We start from the raw sequence: 9,620 nt of genomic DNA, 5'->3' as shown, positions 1-9,620 counted from the left end.
CATTACTACTATAAATACAAGGCGATGTGCAGCGTGAGAGCCCCCTCAAATTCAACATACAACTGCCTTGCGCAAACTCTCTCAACAACTTTGAGATTTTTATTTTCTCTTTTCGCTGACACATCTTCCGTTGGCATCAACAGCACTGTGAAAGCAACCGGTGACATCTTCAGTCGGCATAAATAGCTCTGTCGCCGTAAAATCAGCCGATCTCGCAGTATCTTCCGTTGGCATCAACAGCACTGCGACGAGGACGATTGGTTACCTATCCAAGTCTCGATCGAGAAGGATTTCTGGATCCTTATCGATTGAGGTCATCTCGTTAGCCTTCTCGGTGAAGCGAAGTGTTACAGCCTACTGAGCTCGGCGCATTGCACGCTGAGTTATTTTATGATTGGATACTCTTAAATAAGATTCAGAGTTCGGCATTCAGACGGCCGAACCACGTTCATTATTAAGACTCATATCTGCTTTGAGTATTTGTGCCCTTACACTTTGGTGTCGATTCGGCGTGAGTTTACTTTGACGAATACCATCACTGTGACCGAATCCAACGACGACGATTCGCGAACTTCGTAAGAATAGTACCCTTGTCTTTAGGTTCGAGAACTTAAGAGGTTGAGACACGTTCCTTCCTCGGTTGCAATCGCGAGACGCAGAAGTCAGCCGCACACCTAACGCAACATCAACAAATTTACTTCTCGACGGAGCTTGGTCGACGAGTTGGCACGCCCTGCATTCACCGAAGGACGTAGTTAGCTTATACATTACTTGGCCTGCGTGCCACGTAGGTTGGTAGTTTTTAGGGTCAACAAAGGGGTTCCACGTTTTCGCACAAGAGATCCCTATTGTAACGTCCTGAAAAGTTAATTCGGAAGCCAAATCCTAAGGTAGGCCCAAATAATTCTTGGTTAATAAATAGACTCTTAACCACCATAAATTAAATTCATCCTATTATGACTCTAACCATCTTGTTAGACTGCCTACGTACCCTGCGAAAGGATCAAGCCGTTTGTAGTTCACATTATGCTTCCAGAACAATATACTAAAATTTCATCAAGATCCAACGGTCGAATCTCCGCCAATCAAGAATCAAGTGGCGGTTGACATTTTATTTTACAAACTTACAAATCCAATTCAGGAAGATCCGTTCATTGGATTCCCGATCTGTAAGATCCCAAGGTCCTCAAATATTACGTATTATAAGATCTCAAAGTTTGGTGACGATCCAACGGTCGGATCGTCGATTCCTAAATTAATCTAGCACTGTATCATAGTAAATTTAGGTTCAAATGATCAATCTACATCATATGATTATCAAATATAAAATTAAGACATCTAATTTGGCTTAAAATAATATTGACGGCCCTCTGGCCATGCGCCGCAGGTGGCAGTCGGCCGTCCCGACTTGCCGGAAAATTTAACTATTTAAAAAAATCACCAAATTTTACAGGCAAGTAGGTCTCAATAAGGGGAACAAGTTTCATACCTGTGGCCAAGTCCAATTTGTCCGGGAAAAGCCTCAAATCGCCATGAACTCGCCGAAACCTTAAAATTTGGGTAGTTGTCGATTTGCCACCAAAATGAACTCCGACGCCTCATCCAAGGCTTGGGCCTTGTTCCTAGGGTTGAGGGAAGTCTTTTGGTGGTGAAGACGATGGGATACCCTTGGGTTTTGAGCATTCGATTTGTGAATTTGGGTTAGAAACCTAGAAATCTAACACCACAGGAATGTTGGGCATATGATTATCAAATATAAAATTAAGACATCTAATTTGGCTTAAAATAATATTGACGGCCCTCTGGCCATGCGCCGCAGGTGGCAGTCGGCCGTCCCGACTTGCCGGAAAATTTAACTATTTAAAAAAATCACCAAATTTTACAGGCAAGTAGGTCTCAATAAGGGGAACAAGTTTCATACCTGTGGCCAAGTCCAATTTGTCCGGGAAAAGCCTCAAATCGCCATGAACTCGCCGAAACCTTAAAATTTGGGTAGTTGTCGATTTGCCACCAAAATGAACTCCGACGCCTCATCCAAGGCTTGGGCCTTGTTCCTAGGGTTGAGGGAAGTCTTTTGGTGGTGAAGACGATGGGATACCCTTGGGTTTTGAGCATTCGATTTGTGAATTTGGGTTAGAAACCTAGAAATCTAACACCACAGGAATGTTGGGCTTGATGAGAGCTTTCCATAAACACCGGAATCACCTCAAACTGAGGTTGGACAAAGAAGTTAGGATCGGGTTAAGGAACCGGGTTGGGTGGATGAACCAGGTTGGCCAGTTTCCTCTTTCTCCCTTCCCTCATTTCCCTCCTTGCTTTCCCTTCTGATTTGTCCTTCCCCTTCTTATTTTCTCTCCCGTATCCCTTATTTCCTCTCTCTTTTGCTGCCACCTAGCAGCGTCCAACCTTTTTTTTATTCTTCGCCAACAACGAAAACATCTCTAATTTCTTCGTTATAACTCCATTTCACGAACGGTTTTCGCCTACGCGTACATAGGATCGAACTCTATCTAAATATGTCAGGAAATATGACTACGTCCTCATAAAATTACGTTTAATCAACTAGGCGCATTTTCTACTTATCGATAAATTTTCTAAATTTTCATATATTTTAAATTTTCTAGGGTATTACACCTATTGACCCCTAATTGATCAAATGTCAAGAGGAATATGACATTTACAGAGCTACCATTGTTGACAAAGACTCGCGTAACCTTACCGGTGGTTATCTCTATTGAGATGACCGGGGGGTCATTATTTGGTTGTAGAATTTGAATCCATTTCTTGATTAAACACGACCGGCTCTTTTGACAATCTTTCTAGCTTCGAGGTTGGCCTACCTTTCTGACTAAGTAGTATTGTGAAACTGCCTGGCACAACGCTTGGGTATAAACCCTCATGATAGTGAAGATTGTGAGGCCCAAAATACCATATTCCCGGAGTGATGATAACATACACTCACTCCTTGGGGCTAAACCCTTGACGTACCCTTTCAACCACACCAAGTGTCAGATTGTGCCTACTAGCATGGCTGTGCCTTCCACCCATGATGAGGAAGAGACAAATTGTCCTTCCCTGATGTGGCATACGTACGTCAGAATGGTTCATTTGTTGGTCTTCAATGTCCTCGACAACTCAAAGGAATGTCGAATGACATGGACCAACTCCGCAAGGTCATGGTGACTCATTAACCAAAGTTAGATACTTAGAACCCCAGAAATACATTATAGCAATTTCCTCTTAAACTTTCCTAACTTAATCATCGGAGCCTCCACGCCAAGAACCACCTCTTGGTGCTTGGACTCATGGTATTTACTTGTTTGGCATACGACAATGCGTCGACACCCCATATGGCATGCTTGAGAAAAGGATCCCAATTACCCTCACAACACTGCTGGGATCCCAGTACTGGTATTGGATACCTAAACACCTTCGAAGGTTTGGCTCCAATGTCGTTCCCAACTTATGTTCCAGCCTCAGCAACCGTAGAAGCTCCTTCCCGAGCGAGGAAAGCCCTCCCATCCCTAGTCATGTAGTCCCGGGGTGCGCAGAGCCAAACCTGGGCCCCCTGTCAACCCAAGACGACTGAACTTTAACCTCAATGACCTAAGCCAAGTACAGTTAGAGGGTGGTAGTAGACATGCTACGAGGATGACCATTTCTCCTATGCCTTGGCATAGGGCCCCACCGGACAAATTCACATATTGTCATACAAGAACGTCATTGCCTTGTACAACCATAATGACTCCTTGATGTGCAAAATGTTCCCTTCCACATTTGAGGGGAAAACCATAAAGTGGTATGCGGGGCTCCTATCTCAATGTATAAGGAGGTATTCCTGATTCGCCAAAATGACGATGAGACCCTCAAGGACTACATCAAGCGATTTCGCACTGAATACGCGAAGGTAGATAGACCCGATGATAAAAAAGAGACTACATCACTTTCGCTTTCTAGCTCAAAATGGACTCTCCACCGAGTTTTAGCTTAATAGAAAGCTCCATAAACCCAAATATGAGTACATCACCATCATAGAGTGCTTCGACAAGGCAATTGAAATAGTCGAGTAGGACAAAGAGTATAGGCAGAATGGAAAGTCGTCCAAGTTAGGCCCCACCTCAAGACTACAGTCGATGGACAGAAAACCAAGCAAACCCCGGTAGAAACGCAAAGGAGGCAAGAACAGGCACCCAAGGCACGCGGATCCCTCGGACCCACACGCAAGGAACCTCGTAGGGATTTACCCTCTTTCACCTTGCTAAATTGTTCCCTCAACAACGTCTTGAATGAGATTAAGGAGAATACTTCCCTCATAATCTCGTTCAAGACGTTGTTGAAGAAAGTATTTAGCAGGGTGAAATAAGAAAAATCCGAACCCAAACTACCTGCGAGGGTAAAGAAAGACTTATCATATGAGGCTTGCTGCGTGGTTCCGAGTGATACACATGCCTTGGGTGCCTATTCTTACCTCACTTACGTTCATACCGGGGTTCACTTGTTTTTCTGTTTGTCGGTTGCGGTCTTGGGATAGGGCCTGGCTTGGATGGCTTTTCATTCCGCCTATACTCCTCGTCTCACGCAATTATTTCTTCCGCTTTGTCAAAGCACTCTGCGAGGGTGATGTACTCATATTTGGGCTAATGAAGCTTCGTACTGACTCGAACTCAATGAGTAGTCCATTTTTAATGCGGTGATGACTATGAGATCATCTAGTCTATCTACCTCTGCGTAGTTAGTGTAGAATCACTTAATCTAGTCCCTGAGGCTTTCATCGTCCCTTTGGCTGATCAGGAATAAGGTATCCACTCCACGTTTTACCTCTTTATATGCGGATAAGGCTTTCATGAACTCATCACTCAGAGTTTTAAAATCTGTGATGGATCCAGATATGAGCTCTGCATACCACTTCATTGTGTATTCTTAATGTGGAAAGGAACATTTTGCACATCAAGGAGTTACCATGGTTGTACAAGGCCATGATGTTTCGGTATGACATTATAAGGCTCAAGGGGTCGGAGTCTCCCTTGAAATACCTTACTGAGGTTATGTGAATTTGTTCGACGATGCTTCCTATGCCAAGCTGTTGGAGATAGGGTCATCCTCGTAGCATGACTGGGTACTACCTTCTGATGGTACATTGCTCTGGCCATTAAGGTCGAAGTTCAGTCGCCTCGGGTTGATAAAAGGGCCCTGGTTTAGCTCTGCGTGCCATGGAAATGCATGACTGATGGTGGCTCCATAGTGGCCTCCGTTGTTCAAGAAGGTGTTTCTATAGTTATTGGGGTTGGAACAAGAGTTGGGAACGACATTGGAGCCGAACCTTACAAGGTGTTCATATTTCCCATGTCGGTAACTGGGATCTCAACAGCGTCGTGAGGGTAATTGGGATCCCTTGCTCGAGGAGGTGTTTCTATGGTTGTTGGGGATGCGTCAAACGTTTTCCACTTCGAAGCTTATTTTCTCAAGCATGCCTCGAATAGGGTCTAGCAGTGTTTGCAGTGTTAAAGGGGTGTCGACGCTTGGCCTTCTGCTGCTAACGCATGAGGTGTGTGATCGATGCATGGCCTTCTATAAACCTTTGGGCCTTGGGCTCCTAGGTATTTTCTTAGGCCTGCGCCATTGCCCTAGATTAGATCATTTGAAGTGTATTCCAAAAGATAAGCAAGAAAGTGTTTTGAAGTTTGCCCATCACTATAAGTGTGAACACTTTGGGTCGAAGATGACATCAGCAAAGATTTTGCAAAGTGGGTTGTTTTGGCCTTCACTTTTCAGCGATGCAAACAATTGGTGTCAAGCTTGTAATTGTTATCAACGAGTGGTCAACCAGTCCAAGTGGAATGAGATGACGCAACTGGGTATTCTTGTTGTTGAATTACTCCCATGATCCCATGAGAACCAATACATTCTTGTGGTTGTGGAATACGTTTCTAAGTGGGTTGAGGTAATTTCAGGACCTTGAGGGTCAGTGGTCTTCGATTTCCTCTAACATACAATTTTTTCGCGTTTCGGTATTCCGGTATTCCAAGAGCTTTTATCTACCGCACTTCTTGAATAATCCCTTTACTGCATTCCTTGCAAAATATGGGATCACCCATCTTGTAGCCATTATAGGTTGAAGCCTTCAACATATAGATAAAACGCGTCCTAGAGAAAACAGTCAGCTCCACTTACAAAGACTGGAGTCTGAAATTAAACAATGCTCTATGAGAGTACAGAACAACATATAAAACTCTGATTAGGATGTCTCCCTTTCAGCTCGTTTATGGGAAAACATGGCATGTACCCGCTCGTTTATGGAGCTAGAGCAGAAGGCATATTGGGCTATTAAACAGCTAAATTTTGCCTATGATTTGTGGGTGCTAACCGTAAATTGTAGTTTAACGAGCTGGACGAAATACATAATGAGGTTGAAGTCCTGCTGGAACGGGCCATACCGGCTTATTAACATCTATCCTCATGGGGTTGTCGACATTATTAATGAGTAAAGTGGTAACACATTCAAGGTGAATGATCACAAGATGAAACCATACTTGGATTCATCCTACGATAGCGCACGCGAGTTAGTGGCTCTGAAGGAATAAGTGATTTGACCACCGAACTTCTACTACGTCTAGCTATAAACGTTAACTAAAGCGCTTGAAAAAAATTTGACCACCAATTTTCTAACCCTAACTTGAAAAAAATCCAAAACATATGTTTTTCTTTCAGTAATACTAGTTTAAAGTTTTGTATTTTCAACTTTCTATCTTGTTTCGTGTGTACAAATTGTTAGATGTGAAAATCCTTGTTTGCAATAAAATTCTTGTTTGCTGTGTGTTTTTAATTCGAAAAAAGCATTTATTTTGTTGGATAAAATTCTCATCTTTTCAAAACAAATTCAAACTTCTATTGTGAAAATAAACCGGCTTTTGATTGAAAAACTTTGGACTTTCGTAGGTTGCAATTAAGACGTACAAGGCGGCCCCCCTATCTCATCTTAAGACGTGTAAGGAAAATAAAGTAAAACTGGATCCTGCATCCAGCAGCAATTCATTCATATCGTAGAAAATTTAAGCAGTTCAAAGCAATCGAATTTCACGCAAAGGACAGTCAAAGCAGACAAGCATGTATATGATCCTAGCCTATCATTGAATTGCTAAGTCTCTAAGGTCATTCCTAATCTGGTTTATCTAGCAGTTAAGTCCTATGCATGTTTCTAAGCACAGTCATAGCAAGCAGCAGTTATAAAATGGGTATTTAGAAATCATACCAGGACAATTCTGATGAAGCTTCTGCATGTGGACCGATTCACTCCACTCAAATCACTCCCACCCCATGAATCAACTACTTCATTGTAACGTCTCTATTGTTCTTGTTTAAAAGTTCATGTTCAATACCTAGACATCCAGAAACAACCAATTACAATCAAAGAGAGAAGGAAAGTTAGAAAATAATCGTGAGTGATCAAATATAAAAGGGCTCACTTGGCAGCTGAATGGTGTTTAGAACTGCAGGGTCCGGAAAGGGATTCATTGTGAGCTTGGCTTCATCAGACAAGGCAAGGCAGTATGCTCTCCAAAACTGGAAGGACTGACATGGAGAACCTTCTTGAGTTCCGGTGCTACTCTCACCAATCAACTATGAATCTCCCTCGACGGAAAAACTCAATTGAAATTCACAATGTAACAGTTCCATTGAAAAAGTTCCCAATTTTTATTAACAAATTAAAGATTAAAAAAGCCAAGAATTGCAGAAATTACCCACCTTTGCCGCTCAAGTCACCGTCCAACAGGTTCCGTGGTTTAAGTATAAAAATGTGAAGAACCTCGTAAGCTTGTTTACGAGATCGTAGAATTACTTGTGATAGTTTGTTTCCGAGAAGTATTATAGAAGCAGCATTTGAAGCTGAAGGGCAATCCCAACGTCTGCAACTGCAGCAGCAATTCTTCATAGTTGAAAGATGCAATACCAGAAACTGCGGGTTTTCCTTCTGTAAGGTTGAGGTTCAGATTGAGATTTCAGATTCACATATAAAAGAGCTTGAAAACCAGTTTATGTGTGTGATCATGATGTTCTGCAATGTAAATCTACCTTATCTAAAGCAATCTAATCTACACCGGCTAAGCGTTCAAGCACATCTGCTCCTCTCACAAGGAGCCCTTGCCTTGCTCCTGCTCATTTTTCAGTGCAGTAAAAGTAAAATCAGAACCTTCCAGAACTACATTAATGTCATAACGAGTCATAATTGTAAGCATGTTCGAAGGGGCCAGCAACTAAGTGCAGCTTTCCTTCGAATAAGCTGTCACATTCAAAAGCTTTTGGTATATGAGGAACAATATGCAACATCAAAGAAAATTTTAGGTGGTGCACAAGGGCAAGAAACAACCTGCAAAAGAAACATACGTACTTGTTTGAAAAAACATTAAGGACAGGTTTTCCATATGAGATGTATTCTCCAAAAAGCAGAAATACGTCAAGTAATTGGCAGATAGTTCGGAGTGCAATGAAACAATACTGGGGTTGCTAAATACAATGAAGAGGCAAGCGCCTTTGTATTTTAAGAGCAGTGCTACCGGCACCAAAATAAACCCAAATTCTACATGTAACCGGAATTCACAGTATAATTGGTGACGCCTGACTCGCGTCTGATACCAACTCCCACATATTTGGTGACTGAAATTTGGGAAAACAATGGTGCCTCTAGTATGCTTTGCAAAACTGGAGGGACCATCTGACATGGAGAACCTTCTTGAGTTCCGTTCGACGTGCTACTCTCACCAATCAACTCAGAATCTCCCTCGACGGAACAACTCAATTGAAATTCACAATGTAACAGTTCAATTGAAAGAGTTCCCAATTTTTATTACAAAATTAGAGTTTAAAAAAGCCAATAATTGCAGATGTAATCGTCTCCAGGGCTTTAACTCAAGTAAAAGAGGGATGAAATCGAATCAGAAAATTTCCCACTTCAACATTTTCTTCGACCGGAAATAAAATTCAAATTATAAGAAGCAGTAATAATCGAATCTGAACCTCAAATTTAACATTTATTGTAATTCAAAAAAATTAAAAGGGGGGGGAATTGAATAAAATAGAACAAAAACACAGACCTGCTTCAGAGGTCGAAGAGGGCTTGGAGTCGAGATCTGGAATGAGGTCTTTGCAGTTCCGGGGGAACATTTCCGCCGTTTGATCTGATTAAAGCGGAAACATTCGTGACTATTACACCGCTCGCTCAACGATTTAACAGAAATTTAATAACAAAACAAGAAATAATTGGAGAGAGAGAGAGAGAGTACCTTCCATGGATTCGGATCACAGCAAGAATGCGAGTTCTAGAGAGAGAGAGAGAGTTGTGAATTTTAGACGAAGATCAGAGAGAGAGAGAGAGAGAGAGAGAGAGTTTATATAGACCGGAGGGATTGTGAGGGGAGGGTTGTGATTGAATTGAAGTTTGAATTGGGTGAATCTGAGCCGTCGGTTTAAATGGAATGTAGCAGGGAGCTCTTTCTTTCTAACGGCTATAAAAAAATTCTCTGTGGACCACTTCGAAATGGCCCAATAGGCCCAGTCAGTGAGAATCCCACTCCAGAGTAAAAAGGGCAAAAACTAAAAGTTGATGGGCCCGACCGAGAAATTTA

At 42.2% G+C, this 9,620-nt stretch overlaps 1 long non-coding RNA gene across 3 annotated transcripts; it reads right to left on the bottom strand.

Moving 5' to 3' along the window:
• Positions 1 to 383: 383 nt before the first annotated feature.
• On the bottom strand, positions 384 to 9,401 carry LOC126633325 (uncharacterized). 3 transcript variants are annotated; one of them, XR_007627020.1, is made up of 6 exons: positions 9,279 to 9,401; positions 9,090 to 9,173; positions 8,071 to 8,150; positions 7,464 to 7,969; positions 7,250 to 7,376; positions 384 to 733 (listed from the first exon to the last, which is right to left on the bottom strand). It is a non-coding gene; the product is annotated as an uncharacterized LOC126633325 (long non-coding RNA). The 3 variants fall into 3 exon arrangements; XR_007627021.1 differs by lacking the exon at positions 384 to 733 and having other exon boundaries at positions 6,996 to 7,376; positions 7,464 to 7,569; positions 7,744 to 7,969; XR_007627019.1 differs by lacking the exon at positions 384 to 733 and having other exon boundaries at positions 6,996 to 7,376.
• Positions 9,402 to 9,620: the final 219 nt, after the last annotated feature.

Source organism: Malus sylvestris, chromosome 8 (genome assembly GCF_916048215.2).
Source record: "Malus sylvestris chromosome 8, drMalSylv7.2, whole genome shotgun sequence".
NCBI lineage: Eukaryota > Viridiplantae > Streptophyta > Magnoliopsida > Rosales > Rosaceae > Malus > Malus sylvestris.
Note: the sequence above shows the minus strand (reverse complement) of the source record. Positions and strands in the feature narration are given on the sequence as shown.